General features: G+C 39.5%; 1 protein-coding gene across 1 annotated transcript in view; it reads right to left on the reverse strand.

Annotated features, from left to right (window-relative positions):
* Nucleotides 1-26,906, reverse strand: part of malrd1 (MAM and LDL receptor class A domain containing 1) — a 430,000-nt gene that overhangs the window by 381,208 nt on the left and 21,886 nt on the right. Inside the window, exon 2 of the mRNA XM_059972137.1 lies at nucleotides 25,624-25,748. The gene's annotated coding sequence lies outside the window, so the exon portion shown is untranslated. The remainder of the gene's footprint in view (nucleotides 1-25,623; nucleotides 25,749-26,906) is intronic.

The following is a 26,906-nucleotide window of genomic DNA, read 5'->3' on the forward strand; positions in this document are numbered from 1 at the left end:
ATCATGGATAAAGCTGTGGCTGATTGGCAGGATGCCAAGAGTGGGAATAAAGAGAGCTCTTCCTGGCCGGGTGCCAGTTACTAGTGGTGTTCCACAAAGGTCTGTGTTGGGACTGATTTTTTTAATGTTATATTTCAATGATTTGGATGATGGAATTGATGGCTTTGTTGAAAAGCTTGAAGAGGATATGAAGATGGGAGGGGCACACTGTTTTGAAGAAGTACAGATACTACAGAAGAACTTTGACAGATTAGGAGAAAGGGCAGTGTGAAAGATAGAATACAGTGTTGGGAAGCGTATAGTCGTGCACTTTGGTAGAATAAATGAAAGGCATGACTATTTTCTAAATTTCAATTTCAACATTCAAGAGAAGTTTGGATAGGTTCATGAATAAGAGGGGTAGGGATGTCTGTGGTCTCGGTGCAGGTTGAAGGGAGCAGGCAGTTTAAATGGGTCAGCACGGACTGGATGTGCTGAAGGGCCTAGTTCTGTGCGATAGTGTTGTATGACTCTATGTGCTGTTCTTTATTCATCTCTACAGTGACGTGGCCCAATATAAGCCTAGATTTTATTGCAAGTAACACGTTTCTTTTCCACAGAGTTATCAAAGAATGTGCAAGAGGCATGATGGTTTATGGTTTAAAAATGCTAAACAAACGCTAAGAAACATACTTAACATTAGTAACCACAGGGGAATGTTTAAAATTTGATATTGCATTAAAATGATGATGATTTGAGGACATAACTTTAATAACTGTCACACACCATTCCAACATTTCAGTACTGGTTTCCTTCATGTCTGATTATGTACTTGCGACGATATTGTGTTCAACTTATCAACTGTTAAAGAATGAGTGTTCATTTTTAAGTAACATGAAGTAAAGACCAAACCATCCAAAATTCGTGGATCTATATTATTACAGCTTACATAACAAAGATCACATATCCTTGTTAAGCTGTTTATATGACAATGTCTTACAATGTGCACCTTTACCAGTCCAACTACATATTGGAAAGAAACTGAAAGGCAATTCACCAATCATCCTGTATTTAATGGGAACACATCATATGCAAATACGATAATGAAAGACTCCTACAAAATTTGAATTGCTATGAAGATTAATAGACAAAGTATGGGGAATAAATCAGGCCTAATTTGGACTTTTTTTTCATGGGAAAGGCATCAGTTTGACAGTTCCACCTTCCATGCCAAAAGGGAGCTAGAAACCTGCCAACAATACACTGTGGTAGCCAACATTCAAGCATCCTGGCAAAGACTTTCATCCTGGACATTTAGATTTACAGGGCTGAAGCTCTGCTAGAAATTCACAGAGTGAGGGACAGAGGGTGGCACTGTGGTACTGTAGTTAACATTGCTGCCCTACCACTCCAGGGACGCAGGTGTGGTCCTGGCTTATTGCATAGTTGCTCTCTGTGGGCTTCCCCTAGGTGCTCTGGTTTCCTCTCACATCCCTAAAATCTGCTGCTAGTTCAACTGGATGTGCAAACACACAAAATGCTGGAGGAACTCAGCAGGCTAGGTAGCCTCTCAGGAAAAGGGTACAGTCGGCGTTCCTGGCCAAGACCCTTCAGCAGCAGGAAGGGTTAAAGGGGAATCAATGGGCATAAGAAAGAGAGAAAAAGTTGCAGGAGTACAGGGAAAATGGAATTGACGAGATTGCTCTGCTTCAAGCTGGCATGTGCTCCAGAGGCTAAAGGGTCCCTTGTGTGTAATATGTTGCAGGGCTGGCTTTGTTGTATTCAAATATTTAACAGAAGCTTTATGCTATCGCTGGTAACCATAAAGGTGAAGGTGAGTTACCTTAGTATTTCTCTTCAAATATGTTTTAAATGGAGTTGGGGTGAACAGGGGAGGTGCCATAGCTCCTCATGACTATAAAAAAACTCTTGATTATCAATAGTTCATTAGTTCCCTTTAATATCAGGGAAATGTATGCAGCATACATCCTGAAGTTCTTGTTCTTCGCAGGTATCCACAAAAAGAGAAGAGCGCCCCAAAGAATGAGTGACAGTAAAAATGTTAGAACCCCAAAGCCTTCTTCCCCTCCCATGCACAGGCAGTAGCAAAGCAACAACCTTCCCCTACCCTCACCCTGAGAGAGGGGGGAGAGTGAGGGGGAAGGGGGGAGAGAGAGGGGGAGAGGGGGAGATGATGGGGAGAGGGGGAGATGATGGGGAGAGGGGGGGAGAACAACAAAAAACTAGTGCTACAGCAGCAAGTGATACTGGACTCACCCATGAACATTTTCTCCACAGTTCCAGAACCTATTCCAAAACTCTGAGTCACTCAATGCTCAGTTTGCAATCAAGTGAACCTGTGGTAACTCGGTAACAACACAGTCCCACAAATATTGATCAGTATCATTGTGTTGGATTGTGAGGTTTTCATTCATTACCCTATCTACTGCTGGATGTGACAAAGTTGTCCTCCAATAGTCAGATCAAAAGTCACGTTTCCAGTCGCGACATTGTGACTTTCCAAAGGGTACTGTTCCATCCTTTTGCATAACTCATGGCTACTCTTGCTATATAATGTCTGTCCCACCAATACATATTGCAATAAAGACTGATTATTCACAGGCAAAATTGGCAATGAACGTGTAAAGGGGGGGTTTCTTCTTTTTCTTTGTTACTGCGTAGGTTAATCAAAATGGCTTCTTTGTTTTGTTAAAAGTAGGAATGCTTCTTTGTTGCGAGAGAGTGCTGGAAGCTTGTTTGGGTTAAAATTTACTGATAACAAGAATTGTATTCCTTTGTAAACCAATTGGGATTAATGTTGTTCTTTCTTCTGCATCTGTAAGCTATTGTTGGCGAGCTTTTGGGGAGATCGGCGCGAGGGGTTGAGAGAGAGAGGATGCGATACTGTAAACTGGGCGAGGAATGGACCCCAAGCGGGGGTTCCAAGGCCAGGAGGTACCCCGAGGAGAGGAGACGAAGATAGATGTGCTTGGTTGACCACTCGGAGGGTCCTAAGCTGCGAGTCAAGGAGTTCGGAGGGGTTCGAATGGTGGCCGGAAGACTTCAGTAATTGAGCGCCAACGGCTGTGCACGAAGTGGTTTGGACTTTGATAAGTTTGGCGCCTTTTCTTTATTTTCTTTTCCTTCATGTATACTGTATCATTATTAATTACTCAGTTTTTTATAATCTTTATAAACTGTAATCATTTAATCGCATATGGTGTACTGTCTGTTTTTGGGTGAGGCAGGGACGTCACACAGCATCCACACAAGCTGATTACCCAATTTGGCGGGGCCAGAGGCTGCTCCCCCAGACGAGAATGAGCTGAGTGAGCCTGAGGCGACCCAGGGGTTACAAACAAGTTTCATAAATACTGAAACAACAATCTGTAAATTTCTGTCTTGTCATTTCTTCTGGGCAAGTCCAGTGGTCTCCCCTTAATACGTCTTGATAAATCTATTGCTTTCCCAGTACCTTTCATAGCATGTGTTGGTGAGTTACTTAAGGATATCCAAGTTTTCTCATGATATTCGCCCCCATTCTGAACCCTTTTGCTCTCCTTCCCCCCCCCCCCATACAATGTCCTGTGTACAGTTAATAGTGATTAGAGCATCCTTTGAAAAATATCTGGTTATATCCACCCCAATAGATAGCTCGTGTGTGAGTTATTGTCCCACTCAATATTCACATGTGTGATGCCACAGAACTGTAATCTTACTATGACTACCATTACCTGAGGGCTGGTTATTTATTGATGTAAAAGGTTACTATTATTCCCTCTGGGATACTTGATAAAGCCATCTCTAGAATTTTATATAAAACTGTATCTTTACCTTTTGGAATACCAAACACTTTGTCCATGCACATCAACCCCAGAATGATTCAAATCTGAGACTCTACTCCTGCTTTATTCAGCCCAAGTGGTCCAACTCCATTGAGAAAGGTTCCTTTTGATCACTGAGTGCTCTCCAAGTGTTGACATCACAGTTGACACATTTACCTGCTGTATTTGGCTCTGGAAGAAGCCCAACGATGTCCCCAGTCATAGTTAATCCCATTGCCACAGAATACATCATTCCTTTCATCTCATGTTAAATGAAATCTTGGATTAAATGTTTACACTTTCCTTTCACCTTTCCAGGACACTTACTGGTCCCTGGTATCCCAATAGTTCATGTGCCAGTATGTCATTTGCATTCACTTCCCCTCAAAAATAATAAATTTCACTAAGGCCACTCAGTCTTTAGTGTGCACTCCCTTGTGTTCTTTGTACATTTTTGACCTTGCTCCTCTATCAATTTTTATTATTCATTTTTGATTCTGCACCTCTGTCAAATGCATAACCTTAACCTGTTGCTTCTTCTGTCTTCCAATTTCCTGAATCTGCAACTGACCTGTCAAGTTTTGCAAACTGGTCTTTCTACTACCCCACCCCCCAGGATAATTGGGAGTGAGTTTTCACCTAAATCCTTTTACTCTCTCACATATCGCACAGTTTGTTCACCTAACATCCTGTATGGGTGAGGAATCAGCCACACAAGAAGAAGTTTTTCCTTTGTCTCTTTATTCATGCATATTGCTTCATCTGATCTCCTTCCACCTCCCTTGGGACCATTTGCTACCATATCCTGACACCCAGGCAATTCTCCATTACAATGAAGATTATCTGCAACAAAGGTAGAAACATTAATACATTTACAATTGCATCTCAACTCTGCAGTGTCATGGCTGACTGACCAAATCATTTTAATTCTACCATCCAGCAGCATCTGGATAAATGTGTGCTTTAAAATGGCGTGGGAATTAATGCCAAACTGCTGTTTGGAACAGCACAATAATTAAATTGAAAACTTCCATTTATAACTTACTTAACAAATACTATGAGTGCATCAAAACTATTTTCCAAAGATTTCAAACTCAAAATCGCTATGTCAAAAGTCTTGAGCAACATCTTTTATGTTCTGTTAAAAAAAAAGTCTTGTCAGTAAAAACATCAGTAAGGATTACTCCCCAGGTATTCCAGTCTTCCAAGATATTAATTCCAAATTCCCAATTTAACTGTACACCAATGCAATCTCCCCAAGTGCCCATTCCCCCTGAAACATGGGCATCTCATATCCAAAATAGAGGGATAGACTTCCATCACTTTAACCTGGATTCCACATGTCCAGTCTAGAATCTGGGTATCTCTCCGAAAGTAATTCCATGGAAAACACAGAGAAGGCAAAACAAAAATCCATTCTCATACAGTAATTTTGTTTCTTCAGAACCTTCGCAATTAACTGCCAAACTTAGAATAAACAGTTAATTCCCACCATGAGAAACTTCATTCTATCTGTGTAATAGAAATGATATTCCTTTTTGGGGTGCATGGATAAATCTCTGTTGAGGCAGCAGAAGACTCTAGTTGGACCCTTTGTGGGGTACAGAGAGATCTGGGGCTGGGTTAGCTGTTACTAACCCAGGCGAAGAAATTGGGAAAGTCTGCAAGTCCAGAGTACTTGGACTTCTTTAATTGATGGGGACTCCTCCAGAAATATGTATTAAGGGAAATGGCCACAATACTGAGAGTATGCTGTTCACAACGGTGGTTAAGGGAATACCCCTGGGGAAGCTCTTTGTAAGACTGTCTGAAAAGAAATTTGAATGATTGCCCAAGCCAGTAGCTGTTGGCTGTTTAATTGATGAACGGATAGACCAGAACAAAGATAGATCATCACAAAGACCAGAACAGGAACACTTGGAATATTGGCAAAGGTTAAAATGGAGTGCAAAAGATCAGAAGAGGAAAGTCTGGAATGTTGGCAGAAAGCTAAAGCAGAACAGAACAGATTAGCAAAGGAAAACCTCAAAAGCTGGCAGGAAACTGAAAAGAGTAGAAGAGGAAGGCAAAGGCATTTGCGATGAGGTAGAAATTGTTAAAGAGAAGCTTAAATATGAAAAAACCTACAGATGCTGGAAATCTAAAGTATCACATACAAAATGCTGGAGGATCTCAACAGGTCAAGGAGCATCTATGGAAATGAATAAACAGTCGATGTTTTGGGCCAAGGCCCTTCTTCTGGTCCCGAAGAAGGGTCTTGGCCGAAACGTTGACTATCTGTTCATTTCCACAGATGCTACCTCACCCACTGAGTTCCTCTGTATTTTGTGTGTGTTGTTAAAAAGCTTACTGACGTATTGGGGCAGAGAAGTGTGGATTTGAAACATGCGTACTAGTTTCAGTTACAGTGTGAAAAGCTGGTTAAAGGAAAGAGTAAACAAGAAGAAGCCCAACTAGATAAGAACAAAGTGGAGGAGTTGAGGAAATAGTGCGGTGATTTCAAGATGGTCATAAATGTGATCCAGAAGTGAATACGTGAAAATAAATGGAACACTTGAGATCATACATTGTTTAAAGCAGACATAAATGTTCCAGTGTCTATTTGCTGCACAGAGAGAAATAACATGAGCTTTTGAATCTGAAAGAGGGGAAGAGAGTAAACCTGGAGATATGGCTTGGTGTGATATAGCCAATAAGGCAATCAGATGCAGTTAAGATGAGGAGCTTCCTCCCGAGTATCCCCCACCACAATGAGGAGCCGGTGCTACCATTGGCAAAATGGCAACCCCTTCCTCTCCATTACAGTCAGATGGGGAGGGGGGAGGCATCCATTAGTCTCATGAGACCTTGGATTTGTGCTTTAGAAAGTTTTTCCAGGGTGCAGGCCTGAGCAGGGTCGTACGGGAGACCGGCAGTTGCTCAAGCTGCAAGCCTTCCCCTCTCCACGCCACTGATGTTGTCCAAGGGAAGGGCACTAGGACCCATGCAGCTTGGCACCAGTGACATCGCAGAGCAATGTGTTGTTAAGTGCCTTGCTCAAGGACACAACATGTTGCCTCAGCTGAGGCTTGAACCAGTGACCTTCAGGTTACTATTCCAATGCCTTATCCACTAGGCCACACGCCACACGGGGGTGGGGAAGGAAGGAAGGAAGCTCATACTTTAAACCAGAATACCTCTTTCTCCAAAATATTATGTTACAATCAGATGAAATTGAAGATATATGTTACTTTAAAATTTGAAAACAAAGAAATATTGGAAGTTATTCATCCTGCACAAATAAACAACATTCAACAAGTTTAAAGCACAGCACCTTCATATTAACCAAAATTCCAGCATATTCCAACCTTTCTTTAACTCCAATCTCTGATCGTTGTTAGAATTCAGGTTAAATGAGCTATTTGCTGTACAGTGCTGAGCATAAGGACCCACATTACCACTGCTGAAATTAAGCACTGTACTGGGATGATTTTCCTAATTGGTAAAGTTGCACTCTAGCACTGTGTTACAGTATTTCTCTTCTGAAATCTCTCTGCTGGCTTCTACCCCGACCTACATTTCTCCCTGCGTATTTTCTTGAAGGGGAAACATCTTATTTGCCTCAGAAGAATTCCTAAAGTTAAAATCAAACTCCTTCACTTCTTTCTTCCGTGTTCTAATAGTTTTCCTAAGTACTCATGACACTGTCTGTGTAGGGTCACCAGGCTCAAACAGTTCCAACATTTTTCTAAATTTGTCAGTGTTGTGAGACACTGATGTTTTCAACAATCTATTTCTAGGTTCTGGTTCTAAATGATCTCAATCTACTGTTAATCTATACACCTCTTGGAACACCATTCACAGACAGGACGCAAATGTAGTGAGGTGTTCTCCTTTCCTCTGGTGACGTTTACTTAACTCATCTATTGGGTCCCTGCTGTTATTACACAACAGTCAGTATTGCATTCTTTAACTCCTCATTTGCGCCCCAGCATGTTGCTGTGCTTCTGGCAAAGCAGAGTGTATGCTCGGATGCCAACACATTATAATCAATCTCCTTTCCTCAGCCTCATCTAGAGCATGTACTGCACTCTGATAACTTATCGCCTGAAACAGCTCCCTAGGATCATCCCCGAACATATATATCCCAATATCCTTAGCAATATCCCCCAGCTACTGTACCCTGCAATGTGCCGTGTCATTTGAACCCAAGTGCAGAGGAAAGACAGACTCCCATGCGGAGATGGTGACCAGGGTTTGTTCATAATAGTTCCAGCAAAACATCAGTGGCCTGGCCGAGCAACATGGTGAGACATAATATTCTCAAAACTAGGCCCCCATGTAAGTGCTGATCAGCATCCAATTAAATAATCACAGAATGCAGAAAATCCATGCCAGTCAAAATAAACAAGATAAAATAGAAAGTACCAGGGATTAACACTCCCGTTAAAACAACAATGAACAAATTCAGGTGGTCTAGAAACCTTCGTGCCCAATGCTCTCTGGCTCCCCGCACAGGCCCAAAGAGCTCATTACAGAAAACTAGACAGACTGGACAACTAGTGCCTTTTTCCCAGAATGGCAATGTCCCCTTCCAGAGGACATCCTTACAAGGTGAGTGGAGGAAAGCTTATGAGAGATGTCAAAGGGAGGCTTTCTTTGTGAAAAGTGGTGTCTGATATGCACTGTCGAGAGTGGTGGCAAAATCTGATGGAACAGGGACATTTAAGAGGAAGACATATGCTTGGAAGAAAAATGGAGGGCCATGAGCTGTGTAGGAGAGAAGGGTTAGAGCGATCACAGAGTAGGTGTATAAAGATTGGCACAACAATTTGGAGCAAAGGGCCTATAGTGAGTTGTACTGTTCTATGCTTTATAATCTATAACTTCATTGGTCTGCATTAGAAATTTTGCCGTTGCTTAGTCAAGTGCCCAACTGAAAATCAAGCTGCAGTTGTGAAATGGAGGATGTGCATAATTTTCCTTTTAGTTCATTATGTCTGCAATGGGCTAAGGGATGCTAAGGCCTAGTAATGAATCGTGATAACTAATGGCCTAACAGATGCCAGGGCCAGGCAATAGACTATGATGTCTGATTGCCGGAACGTAGAGACAAGCTAAGATATTTGGTGGGTGAACAGGTGCCAGAGCCTGGGCTTTGAGTCCAGATGGGTGAACAGATGTCAGAGGGTGGAGATGAATCACGATGTTCAATGTGTGTCTAGACTCAGGGTGAGCAATGACTACAAGTCTGCAATGCAAGCCTGAAAGCCACTTCCTGTTTTTTAATTATAAACTTGTGATGTGAATATTCATACAAAAGCATGACTTCACAGTACATGTCATATCTGTTTCACCATAGGGTCTGGTCTGGTCATGCACCTTCACAGTCTGTGGCACTGGGAAAGGGCCTTAGGTTGACCCACCTTAACTAATGAGCAGACATGTCACTCATCCCCTCAAACCTGAGCTGTAATTCATTAAGATGATGGATGATCCTCTCATAATCTCAGTTCTACATTCCTGACCTCCACTAATCACTTTTCACCCACCTGTTTATTAGGCTCTGCCTTTAAAATATTTAGAATCTTTACTTCCACAGTTCTTTTTTGGAAGCGAGGTTCAAAGAAAAATCATCTTCTGGGGGAAAAAGTATCTTCTCTCTTTGATCTTAAGTGAGTGGCCTCCTAGTTCTGAATTCTCCTACAAAACGTAATATCTCTCCTTATTAACCCCGTAGAGCCTCCTCAGGATGCTATACATTTCAATCTCACTCCTGTAAATATAAATCCAACCTGTGAAACTTTTCCTTATCAGATGACCCACTCTTTCCATATTCTAGATTTTAATAAAAATTCCCTGAATTGCTTCATACAGAAATAAATCATTCCTTAAATAGGACAAAAAATGGTGTCACCAATGCCCTATATAAGTGAAGCAGAACTTTCCTTAATTTCAATCTCCTTATCTGTAGAACACTAATGAGTCAAAGGACAATGGTAAACACACAAAATTCTGCAGATGCTGGAAATTCAAAGCCACTGACACAAAGTGCTGGAGGAGCTCAGCAGATCAGACAGCATCTAAGGAAATGAATAAACAGCTTGGGGCTGAGACCCTGTTTTCAGGGCTGGAAATGAAGGGGGAAGACAGAGTGTTCTTGAAGTGAGAAAGTCAGTAGAAATGAGCTGGAGGCCTGTTCAAGAGTTCAGAGGATCAATGAAATAAGCAGTGGCCCCGATGAAGGAGATGTAGAGAGAGGAAAAAAAATGGAAAAGTAATTTGTGAGAGGATGGGAGACGAGGAGAGTAAAGAAAATAACTGAGGAGCTCATAAGATGGATGCCCCTCGTAAGATGGGGAAGTTTGGAGGTGAGGATGGAAGTGGTTATTGGGTAGCAGTATTCACAAACAATCTACTGTATTTCACTAAATTACTTTATATCAGTGGTGTTATTCCAAAAGTACTTGCCTGGCTGTTGAAGTTGCTATATAAGTGATCTACACATACAAACAAGCTGGAGGAACTCAGCAGGTCGAGCAGCATCTGTTGAAATGAGCAGTCAACATTTCGGGCCGAGACCCTTTGTCAGGACTGAAAAAGGAGGGGGCAGCGACCCTATAAAGAAGGTGGGGAGGGGGGGGGGGAAGTGCCTGGTGGGAAACCAATCAGAAGAAAGATCAAGGGGTGGGGGAGGGGAAGCAGGGAGGGGATAGGTAGGAAAGATGAAGAAGGAATGTTAGGGGAAAGCACTACAGGTAGTAGAAAAAGGCAGAATCATGACAGAGGTGATAGGAAGCTGGAAGAGGAGGCCATTCAGGGCCCCAAACAGTCCTTCCAGGTGAGGCAACACTTCACTCGTGAGTCTGTTGGGGTCATCTGTTGCATCTGGTGCTACCGGTGTGGCCTCCTCTACATCGGCGAGACCCAACGCAGAGTGGGGGACTGCTTCATCGAGCACCTCCGCTCCGTCCGCCACAACAGACAGGATCTCCCGGTTGTCACCCACTTCAATTCTGCTTCACACTCCCATTTGGATATGTCCGTACATGGCCTCCTCTGCTGCCATGATGAGGCCAAACACAGGTTGGAGGAGCAACACCTCATATACCGTCTGGGTAGTCTCCAGCCCCTTGGTATGAACATCATATTTTCCAATTTTTGGTAATTCCCTCCCTCTCCCTTCCCCATCCCACTTCTACTCAGCCTCCTCTTCCAGCTGCCTATCACCTCTCTCATGATTCTGCCTTCTTCTGCTACCCATAGAGCTTTCCCCTTAAATTCCTTCTTCACCTCTCCTGCCTATCCCCTCCCTGCTTCCCCTCCCCCACCCCTTGATCTTTCCTCTAATTGGTTTTCCACCTGGCACCTTCCCCCTTCCCCCACCTTCTTTATAGGGCCCCTGTCCCCTCCTTCTTCAGTCATGATGAAGTGTCTCGGCCCGAAACGTTGACTGCTTGTTTCAATGGATGCTGCCCGACCTGCTGAGTTCCTCCAGCTTGTTTGTACGTGTTGATTTGACCACAGCATCTGCAGTGTACTTTGCGTATATAAATGATCCTTTTTGGTTTCTGGAAGTCTTCAAGTAACACACAGTCCTGATTGAGAAAGCAAAGCTGAATAAGCTTCAAGCAGTCCTGGCAGAAATGCAGCAGATAAACTTCATGGTTCTTTAATTTGAGGGAGCAAAGATTAGGGATGGAACAAGGGGTAAAAAGTACGAAGTGTTATTTTTCACTCCAACTATAATTGAATTACTAATTATTTTAAAATGGAAGGCTAATTTTTCAGTTTTCATTTTTTTTAGCTGATCAGATTGTTGATTGAATCTAGTGCCTGAAGTAATAAAGCACTTAATTCTGTCAAAGTTTGAATAAATTTCAATTATACTGTTAAGAGTAACTGACTAAATCTTAATTATTTCTATTAATGTCCTGCTCTGAGAAGCAAATGTGAGATTTCACTCATTTGATAAAGGATGTCACCAGTATCAATCAGTTTTCAGTATTTTAAATAATTAAAAATTGATTAATGAAACCAACCTGTAGTTATTGGATGCAAAATGATTAGCGCAATGGGTTGCCCTTTTAGAGCACTGAACATGCCATCTCCTTAATTAAAATCATTCTCCACACAAGTCTGCAATGTAGTTGGCGCATCCATAGAGCCCGGCACACTAACGTAATCAGCACTGACGCTTATTTAAGCAAGTTAACTTTTCCTGCTTCATCTCAGATGAGCAAGTTTGAATAAATTGATCTTATAAAAGTTTCAAGTACTGAGATGCATTTAATGATATTGATGAGAAATACTGTGCTTAGACACACTATACTGTAGTTATGCAATGGCTGAACGTTCTTTGTTGGCAGGCGGTAGAAATGGCGGATAAGCTGGAAGCAAAACCTATATGAAAGGCCACACCCTGTACACAGATCAATGAAGATGTATCTGAAACAAAAGTGATATCCAGATTGTTGGAGGGGACTAAGAGAAAGGAAATAGTACTGATAGAAACAAAGGGCCAAGACAGATTGCCAATAAAGTTTTTAGTGTCATGAACCATGGATGAGGATGCTGGTAAAACTTTGAAGGGTCATTTTAATCTAGCTGCATCAGAGTTTTTGTGAGTTGCACATGTTGCATGTACAAGTAGTACACAAGGTCATGGAAGAAACCATGTGGTCAAGAATACAGTCAAAAGTTGCAACCTGGACATTTTTTTAAAATCAGTGCAGGATCAGGCTGATTAATGTGAGAATTCAGATGGAGCTGTTTGAAGTGGAGTACTAGAGCTTTACTGAAGATCTTTTTAATCCTGTCTAGCCACAGTTGAGATCCTGTCTGCCTCAGCCTGTATATTCAATGTTTCAGACTCAGCGTAATAGAGTAGAGTATGCTAACTAGAGGAATAGCATCTTGTCATCTGACTGAGTAATCTACAACCCAATAGCATGAAGACTGAATTCCATAATCTTAGGAAAATGGCTCCTTCTCTGCCTCTTTTTCTCTTCTCTAATCAATGCATTTCTTCTTGCACCAGCACCAATCCCTGCCCCTGCATCCTCTTTCCCTCTTCCACTTGCTCCATCTGCCAATCGCCCACACACTTCTCCTACTGGGTCCCTCTCCCCCTACTGTTTCAATCTGCCTACCAAACCTTCCTTTCTGATCAGATTCCATCTTCTGCAGGTGTAATTCCCTCCACTTCTCACCAAGTTCCTTTCACTTTCTCCACTCTTTCCTGCTTCATTTGCCCACTACCCCTTCTCAGCCAGATCCACCTAACCCTTGCCACCCCGTACTTTATGCCTTCCCCTCAATTGTTTATACTGCCTATCTTCCCTCTGTCTTTCAATCAAGATAAAAGGTCTCAAGATGAAATGGTGTCCTTTGGTTCTGCTTCACAGATGCAGCCAAACCTAATGTTTTCCATCGATAGATTGTTTTTATTAGGGAAGTCTGCTAGTCATTGCGATAAATCAATGACCCTTTCAGACTACGCCGTGTCATTCATTCAGAGGTGCTATTCTCTCAGAATTTCTCTCACACCCTCACAATGTAAAATGTCTGAGTTAACCAGTTACTTTTTCTAAACCCTAATAACTGTAGACCCAACTTTCTCAAACTTTCCTCATTAGACAACCCTTCACTCCCAGCAAAGCTGAGCAAATACTACTTTTTTCTTTTTCTTCCTCTATTTCAAATTGAAAATGAAATTAATATTGTGTAATATCTAACACTCTGTACATTTGTATTCTCTTCCCTATGAAATAACGGTTAACTCTGCTAGTCTGAGTAAACTATGTAACAGTACAGCACTTCAGTATCAGATTTATTATCACTGATTGATATGACACAAAATAGGTTGTTCTGCAACAGCAGGTTAGTGCAAAGACATAAAGTGTATATATTACAAAAATAAATATCTAGTGTAGAAATAAGGAATAATGAGGTAGTGTTCATGTGTTTATGGATTGTCCAGAAACCTGATTTGGAGGGAAGAAGCTTCACTGACTGCAATGCACTTTGGGTATTTCCTGAAAGGGCTCAAAGGTGCTCCGTAAACTTAAATTCTTTCTTCCTTTATTAATTCAAGCATCTTTCAGACTTCACTAAACTGCCAGAAGCAATTGGCCCCAGATTGAAAATTTGCCAGGAAAAGGTTTTCTTTGAATCTAACATGTGGGAAGAAGGGCACTATTTGAAAAACCTCCCATCAAATAGATATTTCAAACCATGGCCTCCTCTACTGTTGCAATGAGGCCACACTCAGGTTGGAGGAACAACAACTTATATTCCATCCAACCAGATGGCATGAACATCGATTTCTCCAACTTCCAGTAATGCACCCCCCCTTCACCATCCCTGTCCCCTTTTCCCTCTCTCACCGTATCTCCTTGCCTGCCCATTGCCTCCCTCTGGTGCTCCTCCCCCCACTTTCTTTCTTCCAGTATCTCCAGTCCTGCTGAAGGGCTTTGGCCTGAAACATTGACTGTACTCTTTTCCATAGTTGGTGCCTGGCCTGCTGAGTTCCTCCAGCATTTTGTGTGTGCTACAGTGAACTCTGGATGTGTTGCCAATGAACAACACAAGTGAACCAGCTCCTTCAAGAGTGTGACCAAGGTGCTCGTTCGCCATATTTGCATGAAATGCACTCTGGTGTTACCTCACCAATTTTTATTCCTCTCAGCCGTGGATGTCAATCTTTCTGATAACGTGGAACCCAATACGTGCTGATTTATAATGATGTGCTGAATTGCATTATCAGCTAAATTAATAATGATCTCTATTTCTTTTGACAACCTATGTGTGAACTCACTGTAACGTGACAGAAGTGGGCCTGTAGATCATACACACAGCGGAGAAACAAACCAGTGAAGCTGGTAGAGCTGAGACCTCACAGATCCAGTGGTCTGTATTTGATTCTGAGCTCCGGTGCTGTCCACATGGAGTTTGAACAGCAGATCGGCTGTCGGAGGTCTGTCTACTCATCAAATTTGCTCTTCTTCTCTCTCTTGACGGTTGCCGACTCTCGAGTTCGAGAACTTGGAAAAGAAAGCAGTGCAGCAAACTTTAACATTGCAATCCGCAAGTTGTTTGTTTTTGTGTTTTGTTTGTCTCCCCTCTCGCTGTGACACTTCTCGGCCCCTTTGTTAGAGAAAGACAAAGCCAGTGCACGTTGAATTTTTGGGTGAATGATTAGTTTTTGTTGAATCATGGTCTCTTGTGGGCGCTTTGTTATTTCTAGCTTGGTGGGTGCTGATGCTTTTTACTGTTGTCGGGGAGGGTTCGCACATGCTGCTGCTTGTGCGTGTGGGGGGGAAGTAGGGGAGGGCTTTCGGGTTCTAACACTTTTTACTGTCAATTATTCTTTGGGGTACCCTTCTGTGTTTTTGGATGTCTAAGAAGCGCAAAGATTTCAGGTCGTATATTGTATACATTATTTGATACAATCAGAAGTGGAACAGTTGAACTACTGAACTATTAACAACTTTAAACAATCAAAATGCTGACAATTAATGCAAATTCTTTTGATGTAAATAATGACTCACTTTAAAGCTGTAACACTTGTACAGCACAATAGAGCTTCCTCACATTTTGACTTCTGGAATTTTCCCAGAGCTACTGCCACTTTAACATTGTTGGAAAAGCTCCATGCTTTGCTTTAACAAATCTAGTAGGTAAAGTCCTCTAAAACTTCATAATTTGCACCTAATCATTTTTGAATTTCTAACTAAATGAGGGAAATACTAAAATCTGTTCGATGCTCTCCAGCAATATTAAAGCACATCTATTGGCAAATGGAGGTGGTTATTATACTATAATAAGGGCCAGTGAATGCCTTAAGGACAGCTAGATTTGGTGCCCTTAAGTTTTACCAGAGAAAAAAACAATCACTCGACCATTCAGTGCCCCACACTGCCTGAGATGCAGTCAATTTACCCATGCTGTCCAGATGCAACCGTATCTTTGATTTTAGTGAGCTGTGTATTACAAAAGATCTGTCTGATTATATTCCTGAAATGAACCTTTGGACGTATTACAACATTAAACATGCTATATAAATGCAAATTATTGTTGACTGTGCAAAAGCTGAAGAACAGAGAGGTTATAGGGGGAGGTCTAGTAACTGCAAAACTGAAATTCACATGAGAAGTATACTCTTTTCCCAACCAGAAACACATATCTATAAACAATTACAAGTCAGTGCACGGAGTGCGGAAATGAAATCAATTCAGGAAAGAATTAAATCTAGACAAGGTTTTTAGGATTTAAGATTCTTCATAAGCCTGGTGATCCAGCTTCAATGCTGCATTTATTGTCTGCTCTAATGATAGACAAGATGCCTCCCTTAATATAATGCCTAGACGTGCAATGGTTTAACTGTTTCTACTACAGTGGTAACCATTTACACATTGTATTTGTTAGTTGATACAGGTTTTAGTGAGTAGAACTGCTAAAGCTGCCATTTTTGACTTAATGTTATCAACCAATCTTCAGTATTTTGCAAAATAGAAATTCTATATCAAGAATGTTATATTTTGGGGTATCAGACTCACTCAATTATTCCGGTTGCATGGTAAGCTTCCTCAATATTCCACCGAACCCAAAATACACATGGTGCATATAAAATGTTTGTTCAAAAGGTCAAAGTAAGTTTATTAGCATGTCATCACATACAATCCTGAGATTCTTTTTCTGTTCTTAGCAAATCTGTAGAACAGTAAGTGTAAATCATACGCATTATTATTAAAATAATCTCAATGTACCCATTCATTTTGATTATGCGAGTGGCTACAGTATCACAATCCATATTAATTCCATGTATAACTTTAGCAGCAACATTTCAACATGATCACAAACAGAAATATGAGAAAATTGCACTTATGTATATTATAACTTATAAAATTGCCTTTCCAAACCTCCAGCCATCCCAAAGAACTCTCATTAATGAAGTACTTTCGAAACGTGGTCATTTTTCTAATAGATAGAAGACCTACAGCACAATATAGGCCCTTTAGCCCACAAAGCTGTACTGAACATGTTCTTACCTGAAAAATTACATAGGGTTACCCATAGCCCTCTATTTTTCTAAGCTCCATGTACCTATCCAGGAGTCTCTTAAAATACCCTATCGTATCCGCCTCCACCACAGTTGCCAGCAGCCCATTCCACGCATTCACCACTCTCTGCATGAGAAAAAAACTTATCCGATATCTCCTCTGCACCTATTTCCATGCATCTTAAAACTGTGCCCTATCATGCTAGCCATTTCAGCCCTGCGGAAAAGCCTCTGCCTAATATAGTGTAATATAGCAAATATTGTAACCAAAACTGTATGAAGCAATCATCCCTGAATAGTGTGATATTGACCATATAATTAGTTTCAGAAGCATTGAATGATTAATAGATGTTGATCAAGACACCACAGGAATTGTTCGGCCCCAACAAAGCCATTGGATCTTGCGCATCTCCCTTGGCTTACCACACTCAGAAGAAACCATTTCAAAACATGTTGCTGTCTCTCAGCACCGCACTAGAGTATCAACCTAGATTTAGAGCGTGAATCTATGATATTCCACAACAGAACTGACAATGTTGTGTCAAGTGAGTCTTACAGAATTATAGAAAAAGGAAATCACATTGGTAATATGGTATCTGTCACCAAACAAAATTTCTAGAGGATTGAAAGTTGGATATAATTCACAGTTTCCTTGAAGCCAAAGTGCAAAGGCCTGACACAATGGACATAAGGTGACATGCAAATTGTGAAATAAATTTGAATCAAATTAAAAGTCTCAAAACATTTTATTATTCAGATGAATTTACTTATTTTCTGATAAGGAAAGTAATTACTAAGAAAATAAGAGAAATCAGAACAAATTCATAGTTCTACTTCTGATTCTTGACATACTGTATACTCATAATATTCTGACAAATGATCAAATTTTTTCTGAAAACAGACTCCATTCAGTACAGATTGCTGTCCTTCGAGATGTGGTTCAAAGGCTTTAATAAATAAAGAAAATGCTCTGTGAGGCAGAACTTATTTCATTTATAATGCTGGAAGAGCATTCAGTGGGCATAATTCAAAAATCATAATATTTATTGCTCTACTTCCATGTAAATACTGTAATAAGTCATAATTTGCTGTTATTTGAACCACAATACTGCTCATTGATTTATTGGTTTAAAAGAAACTTAAGAAATTTGAACACAATAAATATTCAGCAAAATGTTGCCCACCAACAGGGAATGACAATATATAAACAAGTAAGTCCACTACACAACTATAAATGTAAATCTCTGCAACTTCATTTTTAGTGATAGGCCTGCATCCTTTGTTATTAGAGGCAAAGGACCAAGTACAAAGATGAAATATGTATAATAGCCTTGTGTTATTCATGGCAAATGGCCAATGTGGGACAAATTGCTCTGAAGTCAAAAAGAAACTACATAATGCATGCATTGTCAATGTCTTTACTGTCTGTTTTATTTAATGTGGCATTAATAACTTGACTTTATTAAAGCAATAAAGTTCAAGGTTTACATTCAGCAATTTTGATTTTTGTACAGTGAATATTAACAGTAAATGTCAGAATTCAAAAAGAATATTCCCATGGTGGATGTTTACTGGTATTAATTGCATTCTGTATTTTTCTGACGACACTGGCTATGAAGTCACCAGCATATATTTTGTTCCATTTCCATGTTTGTTCTACAATAAGTGTATTCAGAAAATCCCTGTGCTGTGATTGATTTTAAAAATATCTGTCAGTCACAGTCTTAAGCTCCATTTTTGGAAAATCAAAAATCTTTTTTTTGTAATTTATTTTTTATTGAAAGTCATCAAACAAACATTTCAATAAGATGTATTTCAGACATTGTACATATATATCTATAATAATATATATCACAAAATCTCCACATTTATCTGGGTTATACACTTAGAGAAAAGAGTGGAAAAAAAAACAAGCAAAAGGAAAGAACTATGTACAAGTAGGGAGTGATCTTTTTTTTTACAACAGATTCATTGATTTGTGAGAATAAAATCAGGCCTATGAGGCATTATGTAGTTAAACCATTTTTCCCAGTATGAATCAAATTGTTCCAGCTTATGATTAACAGATGCTGTTATTTTCTCCATTTTGTAAATGCCCATTGTAATTTCCATCCATGTATTTAAAGTTGGGCTCTCCTGTGATAACCATTTCCTAATAAGAGTCTTTTTACCAGCCAACAGTATTTTCATTAAATATTTATCTCTTTTCAACCATTCTTGAGGTATATATCCAACATATATGGTCTTACACTCCAAGGGTAGTTCATATTTAAAAATCTCTTGTAGGGTGCTGTGTATCCCCCTCCAATAGTTTTTGATAACAGGGCAGTCCCAAAAAATATGATAATGATTTGCATTTTGATTTCCACAATTTCTCCAGCAAACAGGGAGGTTACTATCATAATGGGATTTCTGAGAGGGTGTAATAAAATCTCTTATCAAGTTTTCCCATCCAAACTCCCTCCATTTCTGTGAATTGGTACACTTCCATTGATATCTCCATATTGTTGTCCATTCTTCCTCAGATATAATTATCCCTCCTTTCTTCTCCCATTTTGTTTTAATGTATGAAGTTGAATATGTTTTAAGATTTGACAACACCTTATACATGCTTGAAATGATTCTACTACCATTATCTGAATTATATGCTTTTCTAAAGAGCTCTATCAAGCATGTATTTGCCTTGGTTACATTTTTAAGCATCTTATTAACATATTGTCGCATCTGTGAATACCAATAAAAATCTTGTTTTTCGAATAAGTGTTTCTCTTTAAGCATTTCAAAACTGAACAGTGTTCCTTCTTTCATTATGTTGCAAAGAACTGTCATTCCTTTAGCTGTCCATTCCTTAAATCTAGCATCCAATTTATTTGGCTTAAAATCAGAGTCATATGCACACCATTTAAGAATTGAAATATCTCCCTCTAGATTATATTCTTTTATAGTAGTTTTCCATATTTTAAGAGTCAATTTCACCCATGGGTTATCAATAGTAGTTATGTACCTTTGCAGGTTGTTATCAGCCAAAATTGCTTGTACAGGGATGGGAAGTACCTGCTCCTCAATGTTTTTCCATTGAGTGTCATATGATGGGTTGCACCAACATATCACAGCTCTCAACTGTGCTGCAAAATAATAATCTCTAAGAGAAGGCAAGCCCGATCCCCCCTTTTCCTTTGCTAATTGCAAAGTTTTGAGACGAACTCTAGGCCTTTTACCCTGCCAAATATACCTTGATAGCATAATGATGCCCAAATATTTGAAAGACTCTGTGTGCCATGCTCAGGGATATCAACTTTCAATTTCTCTTGGTGGGCTATAGTAATATGAAAGTAATTGGGTTTTATCTATGTTGATCTTGTATCCTGATAATTGACCATATTGTTCCAAGGACTGCATCAATTTAGGTAAAGAGTATGTTGGTTGCCCTAGATAGATCAAAATGTCATCCGCGTAACAAGCCAATTTATGCTCTGTCTCTTTAATAGTAATTCCCCTGATATCTTCATTTTGTCTGATGTATTGAGCTAATGGTTCCAGATATAACGCGAAGAGTAGAGGTGACCATGCACAACCCTGTCTCGTGCCCCTTTCTAGGGTAAGACTATTTGATAAATATCCACTGATTTTAATCCTAGCAGTAGGATTTTCATATAGTGTCTGTATAGTTTTAATAATTGTGTCTTGGAAACCAAATCTATGTAAAACTCTGTAAAGGAAATTCCAATTAACTGAATCAAATGCTTTTTCAGCATCCACGCTTATCACTATTGCTTCGATTTTATTTTTTTGTATATGATCCATAATGTAAAGTGTCCTTCGTATATTGTCTTGAGTCTGGCGTTGTTGTATAAAACCTGTCTGATCATTACGTATCAGTATGGGTAGAAACTCCTCTAATCGTTTGGGCATGATTGAGGTAAATAACCTATAATCTACATTAAGAACGGATATTGGTCTAAATGACCAGCATTTCATTTTATCCTTGATTTTTTTCAGTATAGCTGAGATTATCGCTTACTTCCAACTGGGTGGCATTTGTGCATTTTTTAGAGCCCAGTTCAGTGTGGGGAGTAAAACAGAAATTGACTCATTTTTTAATTCTTTGCTGTATACCCATCTGATCCTGGTGACTTGCTTAATTTAAGCCTACTAATTGGAGCTTTTAATTCAACTTCAGTTATGTCAGCAGTCATCCTTCTATTTTGTTCTTCGCTTAAAGTGGGTAACTCTGGAAAATTTAAGAAGATGTCAATTTGGAACTTCAAAATATAGCATTTTGTAAAACACTTCAAAAGCTTCTTGAATTTCACTTAGCTTATTTTTTTTAACCATTTTTGTTCTTGGGTCCCTAATTCTATGAATTGTATTTTTTGCTATCTTTTCTTTCAGTTTCCATGCCAGTATTTTTTATAGATTTAGATCCACTTTCATAATGTCTCTGTTTCAGAAACATTAAGTTTTTCCTGATTTCTTGCCTAGCCAAATTATTTATTTCATTCCTAATGCTTTTAATTTCCCCTAATGTATCCTGTACCAAATTCAATTTGTGTTTTTCTCTAGTTCCTTCAGCCTATTTTGTAATTCCTCTAATGTTTTATTCCTTTTTTTTCTTATATGAAGATATTGCTATAATTTTCCCTCTTAAGACAGCCTTCAGAGTATCCCATTAAATGGGAGGTGAAACCTCTCCATTATCATTAAATTCTAAGTAGAGACCAATTTCTTTTTTAATTTGTTCCTTAAAGTATGGATCATTGAGTAGACTTGAATTTAGTTTCCAAAGAGTATTCTCAAAATCAACAGATAAATATATAGGTGCATGTTCACTTGCATCTATTGTCCCAATTCCACAGGTGTTTATTTTGTCTTTGTCTTTTCCAAATGTTATGAAATAGACTATTCTTGTATATACAGAATGTGGAGCAGAATAATGACTGTAATCCCTTCTGTCAGGGAAAAGGTCCCTCCATATATCAATTAAACCAACATCCTCAAAAAGTGTATTAACTTTCTTATGTAAATATTTTGTTTCATAGGTTTTTCTATTGGAAGAGTCTAAATTTGGTTGTAATTGTAAATTTAACTCTCCCCCACATATCAGGAGACCTTCTGTTTCAGTTACTATAATATCAGTAATTTTCTGAAAGAAACCAATATCACTTCCCGGGGGCGCGTATATATTCAATAGTGTAACTGAATTGCCATCTATATTTCCCCTTACCAGAATATATCTGCCTTAATCTCCTATTTTGAATATTTTTTTCAAAATTTAGCTTACTTGAGATAAGAATAGCAACTCCTCTCCTATGTCCTGATTTATATGAGGAGAAAAACAGATTAGTGAAGCCCATTCTCTTTAGTTTTTTATGCTCATTATCACTTAAATGAGTTTCCTGTAAATATACTACGTGGGCTTGTTCTTTTTTCATTTTGGATAAAATTCTCTTATGTTTGATTGGATTTAATAGCCCATTTACATTAAAAGAAATTAATTTTACCTTGTCCTTAGCCATCTGTATTTATCTGTCAATGTATCATTGAAATTAGAATAAAACTTAATCGATCTACTCCCTGAACAAATAAGAACCAAGAAACTCAAATAATAACAAAAATGGCAACGAACGTATAATTCCAAGGCTGAAATCTCTAGTAAATGACCCTGCATTGAGCTAGAGGAAATGCCTAGCTGTGGGGGATAACCCCCTCCTATTTGTGAGCTGAGGGCCCCCATTGCAATATTCATAAAAGTCAGTGAACAAACCCATTACACAGAAAAGATTTCCCTGTGTACTCCTATATATACACATATGCACACACACACACACACACACACACACACATTACACATATACACATGTATATATTCTCATTTTGGTGGGGAAAAAGGAGTAAGTGAGCGAATAAGGAATAACAACTAAGTAATATAAAATCCACATTATAATAAGTATTTCTCGAGATAGGTATATCACCGTGTACTTTTGCTTCTGTTTAGCTTCTCAACATTTTTAAAGTTAGCCAAACCTTATGGCTCTTCCGAAGGGGGTGAGGACTGTCTTTGGGAAACTGCCGGTCTCTTCCTAATATGTTTCTCTCGGCCTCCTCCCATCTCCTGCCTTCTCGTTTCTCGCACTATTTCCCAAGCTGAGCAGGTCAATTCCTTAGCCAGGCTTTCCTAGTTTTGGTCATGCTGACAGGCAACCCTCTGGCCTTCATGTCTGTAGTCGCCTCTTCCACTGTCTGGTACGACCACGTCCCGTTGTCATAAAACACTCGAAGTTTAGCAGGGTACGGAGTTTGAAATCTAATCTTATTTTGCTTTAATACTTGCTTTACTTCAGAATATTCTTTGCGTTTCTGGAGGACTGCGGGGGGGGGGTAATCTTGGTCGAAATATATTAATTTATCCTCAAAAAAAATTTCTTCTTACCCCAGGCCCTTCATAGAATCTCCGCCTTGGTGCTGCACCGAAGGAATTTAATTATTATTGAGCGTGGCTTTCTATCCTGGGTAGGTTTTGGGACTAATGCGCGGTGGGCTCTTTCGACTTCCAGCTTCATAGCCGGGGGAAGAAACAACGTGTACCGCAGTAACTTTCCGACAAACTCCATCATAGATGAGCCCTCCGCTCCTTCGGGAATGTTGTAGATTCTGATGTTTTTCCGCCGTGATCTTCCTCCAGGTCAAGCAGTTTACCTTCTTGGTGATGTATTATTTTTATTGTCTTGCTCAGTATCCATTTCACGTTTTGAACGCAATCTTCCACCTTCTCAATGCGAGTATCTGCCACCGCTATTTTTTTGATTGATGCTGGCGAGCTCTGCCTTAATATCATGGAGTTGCTGCTTTATATCTTTCTGGACCTCCATTATTTCTTTCAGGATTTTGAAGACATTTGCCGCTTCGACTGAAAGAGGCCCAGCGCCCGCCTCGCTCACACGCGGTCAGGTCAGACAGCCGCTCGCTGCACTCCTCTTGGACGCAGGCTCCGCAGTGTCGCTTTTTTTATTTCCATTTCTTCTCCCCATTCTTGCCCCCCTTTTCAGTTCAAATATTTTTCAAGAAATATTAGATTTGACAAGTTAATGGGGCTTAATACGCATTTTTCTGGAGGAGCTAGTGACTTAAGCTGCCATTCTTGACAATGATGTCACCAGAAACCTCAAGGAAAATCAAAAATCTTAAACGTTCATTCTGAATTTTATCAATGCAAAAATGTCGTCATTGACCAGTCTTGTTAAGTAAAATAGGCAGTAAAGATATCCACAAGCAATGTCATCACAAAATCTCCGACCACCTGTGTAATAGAGCCCAACATAACCAGAAACATCGGTGTGGCAGACACTGATGAAAGACTCAGATTTCAACTTTTTGCTGCCTTTCTACATTCTACAAGTCAGCAGTGTGGTGAAAACGTTTCATCAATGCCGAAGAAGCTTGCAATTATAGAAAACAATCTCATTTATTTCCACCATGTCTACCATGTTGACTATTCAAGTTCTCATTCAAAAGTTTTCAGCTGAATTGGCCTCCTTCTAGCTTGTAAAAAATGCAAACTACTATAAAATATGGAAACATGATTGTAGCTGGCAGTATCTACGAATCACATGGCACAACATATGAAGTTGCTTTTAACAGAGCAACCAGTGACTACCGTGACCTCGAAGCACATAATCCTGCCAGTTCTCCTCCAGATGCTGAATTAGTCAACATTGTTTTCTAGTTGCTTTTGTGATTACGCAGACTATCTATCTTCTGCATGCCTGCTTCCTGCTCAGTGCACCCCAGGTGGCAGTGGACAAGTTTGTGATCACCTCTGTGGAGGAGGATCCAGATGACCCAGAATAATGACGTTGACTACCTCGGGACCAAAAATGGCCAAAGTGCATCAACTCACTTTGAGATCTAGCTTTTCAGGCTCATTTAATGAGAGGCAGAATGTAAAAGAGGTACATACATTCATCTCCTCAGTAGATGTTAATTATTATTTTGACTGGTGAGAAGAAAACTAGTGGTGTAACTAGTTCAAAATTTATGTTAAACATTAAAGCAATAAACAGTATGGCTGCTATCTGTTGGAAGCTACCATCATGATAATAATGAAGGAACATGAATGTTGAATTTATCTGAGTCAAAGAGATGTTTTGTTTATACAAAGGATGTGCTTTTCTTTGTCAAGGGCCCAAGCAATGAAATTGACTCTCTACTTTTCATGGCGTCCTTGAGGCATCCCTATTTAACCAAGCTTTTGACCAACTGCCCCCATATATGGCTTATGAAAAAAAAACTTGATGTTGTGTTGTAATAAACATGATAATGTAAATGCAAATTCTTACTGCTGGGAAAAGACAGTTCTAAGTGAAGAGCTAATGAAAGCACTGTCGAATTGTTAGCTAATTCAGCTGCTTAAGTGATCACCACTCCATGTATAGCTTTGAGTTGGTTTAGGACTCATAATTACTGGTTTTAAAAAAAAAGTTAGGGTAATTAAAATTTCTTCTTTTTACTGCTAGTTAAGTACAGTTGTGTTTGTAATATAACTGATGACATTTCACCTTGTGTTTCTACTTCATCTTTGAAGGTTTCAAGTGATCTCCATGGTCTTTCATACAATACCATTCGAGCACAGCCGTGGTTGAAGTGCATCTGATATTTCTGCATAATATTTGCTAGGCTTCTGCACTTCTCCTTACACCTCATTGACCAAAAGCCCAAATTTATCTTCAAAGTCAGTATCTCCTCATGCCTTCAATTCATAGCAAGAGGAGGCGAGCTTACCCTTGTCTGCACAGCTGGCTGGTTAAAAGGAACCTCGTGCATCGATTTATTTTATATCTCTTCATTAAATTTCTTCTTTTAAAGATTTTCTTTTCTAGAAAATCTGACTGATGTCCAAGATGGTTCTGAGAACAAAAAAACAAAATTAATAGAAGGGCATGAGGTCCAAGTGGCAAAATAATCAAGAAATGTGAAAAGTGACCATCAATCTTGTTTCCAGGAACGTCTCAGGTGACAGCTTTATATTGGCATTGGTGTTATTATTGTCATGTGTACCAAGATATAGAGAAAAGCTTCACTTTGCATCATCCGGACAGATCGTGTCATTGGGGTGGTACAAAGAGCAGAATGTAGAACAGAATGTCGCAGTTACAAAGTACGGTGAGTGCAGACAGTCCAGCATGAAAGTAATTATAAGAAGGGAAATTCAAAGGCAGGTAAATGACATTTCCCACATTCTATCATGATCAAATGCCTCTGTGGGCCATATATTACTGGCCCAATACCTATCTTAACTTTGATTGCCCACCAGCATAGTGCACCCAGAAAAATACATTTTAAAAAAATGCTTCCTTTTAGCCTTCAGCTTGCAAATGGAAGATTAGTCAAAACTGCAGCAGCTGCATATGCAACAGCATTTTTATAGATCTCTGCCTCTGTGCTTCCAAGAGCATTCATCAAAATTCGTAATATTATCCTTAGGTAAAATGTCACATTTAATCCATTGATATCCATGTGTTTATTCACTGACTTCAATTTTAAGTGTGGTGTTTACAGAATCTTTGACTATATTTGTCTCATTTAAGCTGAAACTTTCTATCAAAGATTCTTCATAAAAAGTAAACTGTTGTAATTTGTAAGAATAGAACTTCAAACATGGAGGATAGAACAAAGTAAAATGGTGCAGCCTTTCAGCCCACAATGTTGAGCCAATCTATAAAAACCTACTCCATAATTAATCTAACCCTCCTTCCTAAACAGTCCATAACCCTCCACTTTTCTTTGATACATATGCCTATATGTGTCTCTTAAATGCTATTATATTAGCCTCTACACACACCATCAAAGCTGTATTCTAGGCAGCTACTACATTGTGCAAAAAAATCTAGCTCTGACATCTCTCTTGAACATTTCTGGTCCAATTGACACCAGTGAATAACGATTCCTTTGGTGACATCTTCAAAATAGCAAATCTATCCAGTTATTTCACTTTTTCTACACCTTCCACTTGCTGTTTTCGTCTCGTCTGTTTCAAGGAAACTGTTGGGGCCTGTGACGTACAG

This window comes from Hypanus sabinus, chromosome 6 (genome assembly GCF_030144855.1).
Source record: "Hypanus sabinus isolate sHypSab1 chromosome 6, sHypSab1.hap1, whole genome shotgun sequence".
In the NCBI taxonomy this organism is placed as follows: Eukaryota; Metazoa; Chordata; class Chondrichthyes; order Myliobatiformes; family Dasyatidae; genus Hypanus; species Hypanus sabinus.